The 10,248-nt window shown below is 30.2% G+C and overlaps 1 non-coding gene across 1 annotated transcript; it reads left to right on the top strand.

The window, feature by feature from the left end:
* The first annotated feature begins 9,779 nt into the window (after window positions 1-9,779).
* LOC137823238 (small nucleolar RNA Z279/snoR105/snoR108) lies at window positions 9,780-9,883 on the top strand. Its single transcript, XR_011083091.1, has one exon. It is a non-coding gene; the product is annotated as a small nucleolar RNA Z279/snoR105/snoR108 (small nucleolar RNA).
* Window positions 9,884-10,248: the final 365 nt, after the last annotated feature.

The raw sequence follows: 10,248 nt of genomic DNA, 5'->3' as shown, positions 1-10,248 counted from the left end.
AAATCATGAACCCAATCACAATTACTGACCATAACTCTAACTCAAATTTTGAATTTCAAATAACATTCCATAATGTATTTATAAATTTTAAAATAATCCATAATATAAAGTTAGTGGACGATCCAATTCATAACATATTTAAAGATATAAAAATATGTTTTTTAATTATGAATTAGAATATAACTTTATATTTCACATTATCTAATAAAAAAATATATATCCAAATTCATAGATATGTTTCAAGACAATATTAAATACATAAAATTCATATTATTATATTTAAGATTATATAATCTAAAAATATTTAGATTACACAATCTGTCTTCAAAACAAAAAATTAAATAAAAACAAAAACTAGCAACCTATCACCACCACCATGAATGACCACCTCTCACTACTACCACCACGACGGACCATAAGAACAACAAACATTTTAAGCTTCACCACTAACCTCTTTCACCTAAAAAAAAACATAACCTACACTATTTACATAAGTATATGTTGGGTATGAAGTCATGACCAACTGGGTTGGATTGACAAGACACCATGTACACAGTTGAAGCGCAGGTGAACATTGTTTTGTGACTTCAAGTGGGAGATTGTTGGGTATGAAGTCATGACCAATTGGGTTAGGTTGAGTAGACAACATGTTTTAGTAAGTGGGCTTAATCATTGTGTCCCTTTATTATCTATATTTATCTCTATTTAAAGAGATCATTGTACTTGTAATCGGTGTGCAACAGGAAATAAAACCTAATAGTTGCTCGTGTAGATGTAGGTTGTAGTTGGCGACTGAACCACGTTAAATCTTGTGTTGTTTATTTTTCTGATTTGTGATTGTGTGTCTTGCTTCCGCGTGCATTTTTCTCATCAAGTGGTATCAAGAGCTTTGGTTCGTTTACACACTAGAGATCCGATCAGCAAAAATTAATCGACGAGACGTGAAAATCGTGGTTGCAGTAGCGTCCCAAAGTTAGGGTTTCGCAAAGGCGACAACAGTGTTCCAAAGTTAGGGTTTCGCAGAGGCGGCAGCAGCATCCCAAAGCTAGGGTTTCGCAAGGGCTGCAACAGCGTCCTAAGGCTTAGGGTCACAGCGGTGCTAGGAGAGGCTCCCAGATCTGCTTCACAATAGCGGTGATCAGCGATGGTGGTGGTGCGGAGCGCCAGTGCAGTGGGGACTACGACCAGGTCTGTTGGTGAGTGATTTTGGGTGGTGCAATTTTTGTGGTCTTGATTTAAAAAAAAAAAAGGATTGCCAAGATCTGAAATTAGTTGTACCGAGTATCTCGTATAGTCATTTGAGATGGCAGAAGAAGGGAAGTTCCGAATTGAAAATTCGATGGTACAAATTTCAGTTGGTGGAAAATGCAAATTGAGGATTTGCGAGTTCAGTTACTAAGCACATCAATAAAACGAATTCGATCTTAGCCAGACTTATGTCAGTGGGCATTAAGTTCGATGATGATGTTCAAGCTTTACTACTGCTATTATCTTTGTCTGACAGTTGGTTCGGAATGGTTACAGTAGTTACCAGTTCAGCGGGATCCGATGGATTCACTTTTGAGAAAATTCGTGATCTTATTCTTGGCAAGGATGTCCGAATAAGGAGTTCTGGGGAATTATCTAGTGAATCGCTATATTTCATTAGAGGTAAGAAAAATATCAGAGATAGTGAGAGCAAGAATAAACGAAGGAATCAGTCAAAGACTCGGGATTGCTCAAGTGTAATATGTTGGAACTGCAAGGAGGTAAGGCATTTCAGGAATCAATGCCCAAATGATAAATAAGTCAACATTGCAGAAGATTTTGCGGATGAGGATTTTTTAGTCTGTTGCGCGGATAGTAGTGTGGATTCTTGGGTCATGGATTCTGAAGCATTGCAGAATCTAGTTATTGGAGACTTTGGAAAGGTAAGACTAGCAGACAACGTAACTCTTGATGTTACGGGCATGAGTGACATAGTGTTGAAGACACCAGTTGGTATGGACTTTGAAGGATGTCAGAGTTGTTCCAAGCTTGAGGAAAATTTTGATTTCTGTTAGGCAGTTGGACGAACAGGGACATGAAGTGAAGTTCGAAAATCAACAGTGGAATGTCGTCAAGGGAAATCTTGTCATGGCCTGCGGAAGAAAGAGAGGTTTGTTGTATATAGTCGGATTACCGTGTCTGAGGGAGTGACCATCCCAGTTCAGAAGATAAACAAAGTTCGGTTCACAGAATCTCGTGGGCAAAAGAGGGTTGTCTTTGGAAAGGTTCAGGTAAACCAGTCAGAGGTACTTGTGGCAGTGGGAGCACGAGTTGTGCTTCAGCTAAGGTTCCTAGACGATAATGGATTAGGAGAACCAGTATTCCAACAGTTGAAACTTCTCCAGGAAAATTCTTGTTGAATATGGAGAGTGTTTGTTCTTAGGTTGTTCTAGGATCCGACAGTTCCTGTAAGTGGGAGTCGGTAGGAACAAAGAACGGGTCAGTGATTGATGTGTTGAAACTCAATGAAGTCTTCAAAATGATTAAGAAGGCTGGTGGCAACTAGAGGTGGAACATTGAGTTTCGTCGACAGATTACAGAAGTACATGTACACAGTTGAAGCGCAGGTGAACATTGTTCCGTGACTTTAAGTGGGAGATTGTTGGGTATGAAGTCATGACCAATTGGGTTGGGCTGAGTAGACACCTTGTTTTAGTGAGTGAGCTTAATCATTGTGTTCCTTTATTATCTCTATTTATCTTTATTTAAAGAGATCATTGTACTTGTAATTAGTGTGCAACAGGATATAATGTAAACCTAATAGTTGCCCGTGTGGATGTAATTTGCAGTTGGCGACCGAACCACGTTAAATCTGGTGTTGTTTATTTTTCTGCAGTTGATTTATGATTGTGTGTATTGCTTCCGCGTGCATTTTTCCCATCAGTATATTTATAAATTAAAAAAATCATGAAGGTACGGAAAGAAACCATGGAATTAAAAAAAATACTTCAAAGACTTTAAAGATATTGATTAACAATGACAACAATTATTTAATGAAAAAATACTTTATATTCGAAGCTGATATTTGGAATTTTTTTTAAAATTATGTCCAACCTATTTTGTAATCTGTTTATATATATTTTTTGATATTCAATGTTTAGACTTGTCACTTGTTTATTTACCTAGATATCTGTTAACACTATTTTATAATTTGTTTAGCCATTTGCTTTTTATTTGTTTGAGTATTTTTTTTAAGTTTATTGTATTGATAATAGTGTTCCGTTGTTTATTGAAATGGGAAAAAGTAAAGGTCACGAATATACTTTTATCATGAGAAGTCACGAGTCCCATTATTTTTCTTTTTTTTTGGAATTTTTTCAAGGTTTCAAATATAATTGGTAACATTTTAAAAATAACATTTAACTATTACAATACAAATTATACTGTTTTTATACAAAATTGGAGTATTTCAAAACATTCATATTACAAAATCACCTTTATAGAAATACAAACATTTATAATATAAAGTTTAAAGTATTTTAAAGTCCTCCATTGGGATGGAGCAATCATCAGCGGAAGCAGAATAATCAACTCGCATGTATTATACTGACTCATGAGGTGAGGTTTGCACCCACTTATATACAATAAAATGTCATAATTTCTAGTCAATGTGGGATCTCCAACATTTTGAGTCCGGATAAGCTTCCAAATTTAAGGGCAAGTTATCCAAACATAACAAAAATTCAATATATAGTAGAATAAGTTGTGAGGATTAATCTTCTCGACTGACCCCACAAATATTTATGACTAAATCCTGAGGAAAAACAGAGAATAAAGAAAATGATCTATAAAGCAAAAATGAGCTTACTGTGTTTAAAATTCTGATCGGTATAAATGTTCTTTAACTTCTTAATTACAGTGTGGTGCGATGAGATCCTAAAATAAATGATGTATGAAGTGAGAAATGAAGAGAGTAAAGAAAGAGTGTGAGAGAGATGGAGAGAGAAGAAAGAAATAAAAAGAATGTTGCGTGAGTGGAAGGTTTCTCTTGGTTTTAAAAAGAAGCGGGGTTACATAATTTGTATAATTTATAATTTGTATGTTTGTTTATTTTCCTCCCTACCATTTCATTTTCTCAAATTTAACTCCAATCCTGTTTTTTTCATAGTTAGATCATATATATGGTACAAAATAGCAAATTAAGAAACATTTCTATCTGAATAGTTTTTGAAATATAATAAGTTTAAGTTTTTTATAATTTCTTTGATTTTCACAATTTATATTAGTTTTAGTAATTGAAATCTTTGATTCTTTTATCTAACTTCTATAACTTATTTTGATTGGTGTTTTAGTTATTCTTTAAATTCATCTGGTTACTTTAATTCTGTAATTTATTTTGATTGGTGTTTTAGTTATTCTTGAAATTCATTTATTTACTTTAAGTTAGTTGATTAGAAATTACCTGCTAATTACTCTAACTAAGACGAGAATAGAAAAAATATTTATGAATTTTTTATCATTGATTGTAGATCTTATTGTTAATAATTGGATTGAATTCGTATCTGATTGGATTGTTTTGAATTATAGTAATGTTATATTTTTCATGGCGTTGGAAGTAATTATTTTGAATATAATAGAGATGTTGTGAATTGATATTTTGGTGTTAAATTATGTTTTAAATTTATTAGTAATTCTATTTTTAACTTAAAAATACAAACTCGCACCTACGCATACTGTGGGTCTTACAATAATCCACATATTTTTGTTTAAGTATTTAACGGTTGAGATTTTAAGTTATGTAGATTGTGACCTGAAGTATCTGGATAAGTTGCATTAAACTCACCTTAATTATTGATTCTTAAAATTTGATGTTAATTTTGGATTAAGTCAAATATTTGATTACGATGTAGCATATTTAATACGATTTTTTTTAAGTTATTTGTCTATTGTTATTTTTATATTTGTCTATTTATGGCTAAATTTGTTATAAATATATAGGACATGAAGATTAATTGAAATATAATCTATTTAATACCAGATGTATGATGTTTGCACATACCATAATAAATATATATTTTTTAATTTAACTATAGTTAGCTTGTGTGATTGTTTCTACTTAGGTATTTTTAGATTACAGTAAAAATATTAGATAAATTTAGGTTTATGTAAAAAGAATTTTAGGTTTATGTACAAAGAAACGTGGAAATTAACCTTAAACCTTAAACTTGATGTCTTTTTACATTATTTTTTTATGAAAATGTCTTTTTACATTATCTTTTATAAAGTTATCTCCTCGGTGAAAATAAGTCTCCATATATAAATTTTAAAATTTATTTTCTTGTTCAAACTTTTATTTTCACGAGGACATAATATATGTAAAAGAATATTTATTTTTGGGTTTAGGTTTAGGGTTAGAAGAAAAATAATATATAGATTGATAATTTAGTTGAAATCGTATTTACTTAATAATTAGATATATATATTTTAAATTTTGTCAATATTAATTTTTTATAAAACATAATATTTTATTATTTGTAAAGTGAAAGTGTGAGAGAAAAAATCAATGTAAATAAACCTTTTCCATGAAATACATCAAATAAAACATTTTATAAATTTGGTTAAATTTATTGCTTGATTGTAAAACATATTCGTTTGCATTTTAAAAACAGTGTTTTTTTTTATTAAATATAGAAATTTAGGGATTTAATAATGTTTTTTTTATAACAAAATTTTTTTACAAATGGGTATGCGTTACGTATTTTAAACATTTATCTTCAGTAACATTAAATGATTGTGTTTAAACTCGTTTGTTATTTTTTTTCATTTTTAATTTGTATACATGATTTTAAACATTTAAAATTAATTTAAAAACAGGTTCTACTTAATAAGGTGTAATTGGCATACATGTAAAATACTACAGCTTAAAAAATTAATAAAAAAATACTAACAAAATCATTTTAAATTAAATATAAATATGATAATCCATATTTAAAATTGAGATATATTTATATTATATTATTAAAAACGTAATAATCGCTAGTTCGTCTGTTCGACACTTGGCCTGCAAAATACGAGTCGGATTGGTCCATCTTGCATAGAATATGTGAGTTGATTTTTCTAGCCCGTCTCGCATAAGGATTGTCCCACGGATCTACGGTCAGCCTACAAAAGAAATATTTTGTTAAATTTTTATTTTTTTTTTAATTTGTAAGTTATACAGGTCATGCGAGTCAGCCCGCGGGGTTGCTGGTTATGCGGGACGGGCCTAAGCGAGCCAACGGGTTGGAATAGACAACCCGTCCTGCGTTTTTCTCAGTGGATCGCGGGCCGGCCTGCACGCACCGCCCCACTTTGGCATCCCTAAGGAAAATTGAATATATTACCAAAAAAAATAAAAAAATACACTTTCTATGACGATTATTGCTAAACATGTCACTGATTTACCTTTAACTAGTATAGAAAGTAACACATACTATGATGATTAAAATATTATTTGTCATAAAAAATAACACATTCTATGACGGTTAAGATACTTTCTGTTAAAAAATAACATATTTTATGACGGTTAAAACACTATATGTTATCAAAATAAAATTTTTATGATGGTTGTACAACCATCATAGAAAGTACAAACTTTATATTTCGTTTGTATCTATAACACATCTAAAACTAACAAAGAGGTATGTTTTAACCATCATAAAAAGTGTTTAGTGTATTAGTGAATTTAGTCATGAATTAAATTCTATGTTGTTATTTTTTCCTATATTTAAAATTAAATAAAAAAATATCACTGACATCATGGGATAAGTTACTAATACTGAATGAAAACTGGAAAGCTTGTCTCTAATTGCATTTATTCAAGTTGTATTCCTCATGTTTTAGTTTGGACATATTATCAAACACCCTGCACTCATAGCAACACAGTATTCAAGTAAAAAAATAGAGGGGGATGCTTCTTGACTTGGCCTTTCATTCTTTTTGGTATGTTTACAGTGGAGCAATTATAAATATTTTTTGTAGACAGTACAAAGAACCTATCAGATTAGAAATGTACTTGTCACTAAATTGTCTTCTCAATAATACAAATTACAAGCCCGTAATAAAAACCCGTGTCTGAATCTCGATAGAAGCCGATTCACAAAGTCACCAATCATCCTATAAATGTTTTAAAATTCGTTTTATCGATATCCAACTTTTTCTTAAGGAACTGACTATGTTATAAAGGTTTAATATATAATAAAATTTCATTATAAAAATTAATTTTATATTATTCACAATGAGAATGATATATAGAGATAATCATCTAAATTTCTTCTTACATGACAATGAGTTAATTTGATTGAAACATATAAGGTGAATATGACATATGTTATATTATTATAATTACGTACATTAGTGGACACATATGCACATTTTTCTTTTTTACTCAATTTTCTTGATGATAAAAATTAACATACATGCAATACATACAAAATTAATTTTGGATGAGTAAAAAATGAAAAACAAAAAATAACATGTAAAAGAAAGATTAAACAACCTATTTTTTTTTCTTCTCCAGTTTTAGTTTATATTCTTCTTTAATTTTTTTCTCTTCTTCCATTAGTAGTTTTTGGGATCATAAAGTGAGATGTTGTTCATGTTAGAGTTAAGATTGGCTTGATGTAGATATAAAAGAACAATGATTTTACCGAAAAAATATAATTGTTTGAAATGGAATGAAGGGAGTGATTGAAAACAAAGGTTATTTTATTTGATATGTGAGATTTGGTGTAGAAATGTGTAAAAATATGCTATATCTTTCTTTAGGTTGTTGTTGCCTTAAAATAAGGAAGTAAGAAAAGAGTGAAGGAGTCAGTTTGCCTATAAAAACTGTACATTAATATTAAATTAAAAATGAGATATATTAAATAAAAATAAAATGAAAAAAATTTGTGTAAAAAAAACGGTTATAATGAAGAATTCCCTTTTATATATATAGGTATAGATTACAAACAAATAAGTTACAATTTTCTACATAATATATTTTATCTATCAAATATATATTTATTATTTATAATTTTATATTAATTTATTTTAATAATAATTATTAAAGAAAATACATTTGTACACTATGGACAAATTATCATTTAATAAAATATCAAATTTTGCTTATTAATAAGAAAATAGACCCAAATTTACATATTCCAAATAAAAATCTTTTAAATTTTTTTTTCTTAACATTCATTATTTACTCTAACAAATATTTTAACTGTAATTAAACTTTTTTTTAGCCTAACAAATGGAAATGAAAATGATAAATTGGAGAGTGCAATGTGGGAGATGAATGGAAAAGAAACAGCAGCAGAAGACAAAAGACACTCACTCACAGAATATTTATGTATGTTAATAATGCAAACTCTTGAGGAAGGTAACAGAAACAGAATCAGAGCACACTTGACCCATCAAACTGCAATTCCACACCTTCAAACACAGACAGGTAAAATGCTTTCTATCTTCATCTTCCACTTCCCTTTTTCAAATATGCATATATGAACCTGAATTTATCAACCATTTCTTTAAACAAAAGGGTGTTATTGTGAGTCAGACTCAGCTGTTTCTTGATTTGAAAACAGCTGTGTCTTGAGTTTAGTTTTGTTTGTGCTTAAGCTTTTGGCATTAATGGGCCGTGTTTCCTTCTTTTTGTCTGCAGATTTTCTTTTTAACATTACATTTGGAATTTGATTGTGTTTTGAATTGTGCGTGTCAGAATTATGATAGGAGATGCATTTTACAGCCATTTTATGTGGCCACAACCTCAAAGAACAGTAACGAGTACCAACACAGAAACTAATTAGAATGATAAAAGATGCAGAATGAGAGATAATGTGCTATATTTAAAGAACTTATTAGAGAGTCTAACAGTCCAACTAACCAATTTTCAACTAAATGAAAACCAAATTAACTACTTAATTTTCAATTAATATGCAGTAAGTATTCCAAAAGAGTGATCGTTGTCAAAATTCCTTGTTAAGTAACTGTTAAATTGGGTTTTATATACTCAGGGAAGCTTGTTAATTCTTGTAATTTTACTTAAATTCAGTAGGTGAGTCAGAGTTTGAAATCAAATGTTTATTTCTGTTTATTTCCGGGGTTTCCTTCTTTTGAATTATACTCAAACTGCGTCCATAGTGACTTCAAAAATCTCAGGTTTCTGGCCATTCTGGGCAGATTTTTAAAACCTTGCTTCAAAATCATTTTTTCGGAAGGTCATCAAAACACATAACGCCTCTGATTTGTAATTTTTTTAATCTACCTCTATCTGAATAGTGTTTTTCTGATTTATTATCAAATTCTTCTTGATTTGAGTCAAATTGTTTCTTTCTTCTGCTGCACTATAAACTGTTGAGTGGGAAATTTGTTCTAATATCTTAGTCCAGCCGTGATGGCCTGTTCAAGGTGCAGTTTGTTTCTGAAAAGGTTATTTGTTTTAGTGCATATTTTTATGGAACAAGGAAATAATGTAGAAGTGGTGAGCAAGGATATGTGGTGACCGTGCTTTTGTAATTGGATGAATCATATCCAATAGTTCTATGCTAATGTATCAATAATCTCAATGCTATGAACTTGATTATTTTTTCACCTGGTATAGTTGGATCCTGTTTAACTTTGACTCAGTAAGGCACAGCTTGGATGATGTTTTTTATTCTGATATGTTCAGCAACAGTGGAACACATAAACTAGTCCCACATCGGTCAATGCTATAATAGAGAATTAAACTAGGACCTATAAGTTTTTAAACTTTTATGATTTGAAGTATGATCCTTCAGGTTTATTGGATGTGATGAGTGGTAAAGACTTGCATACAATATGCAAGAGGGGTGTCCGCCCCAGCCTTGTTACGACTGGGGGCACTCAATCTTTAGACCAATCTGATCCTTAATAATTATAAGTATTAATTAGATAGAATAGGTTAAATAGTCTGATCCTTAATAATTATAAGTATTAATTAGATAGAATAGGTTAAATAGTGATAACTGGTCGCCTTAATGTAGTTATTTAGTAATGTTGTTTTGATAATTTGTTTTTTGTTTTATTTAGGAGAAATAATTGTTAAGGTGTCTTTAAAGTCTAAAAATAATTCAATCCTAATGTATAATTTAACCTAAGAATGAGGGAGTATACTAGAAATAACTTAACCCTAAAAATATTAATGTTTCTAGAGTCTTAAAAATAAATTAACCCTAAAATAATATTAATGAGAAAGATTCAAAATAATTAAAGATTTATATAGAACTCTAAATC

The sequence above is a fragment of the Phaseolus vulgaris genome, chromosome 9 (genome assembly GCF_051622355.1).
Source record: "Phaseolus vulgaris cultivar YP4 chromosome 9, ASM5162235v1, whole genome shotgun sequence".
NCBI lineage: Eukaryota > Viridiplantae > Streptophyta > Magnoliopsida > Fabales > Fabaceae > Phaseolus > Phaseolus vulgaris.
This window is presented reverse-complemented; position numbering and strand designations above follow the sequence as displayed.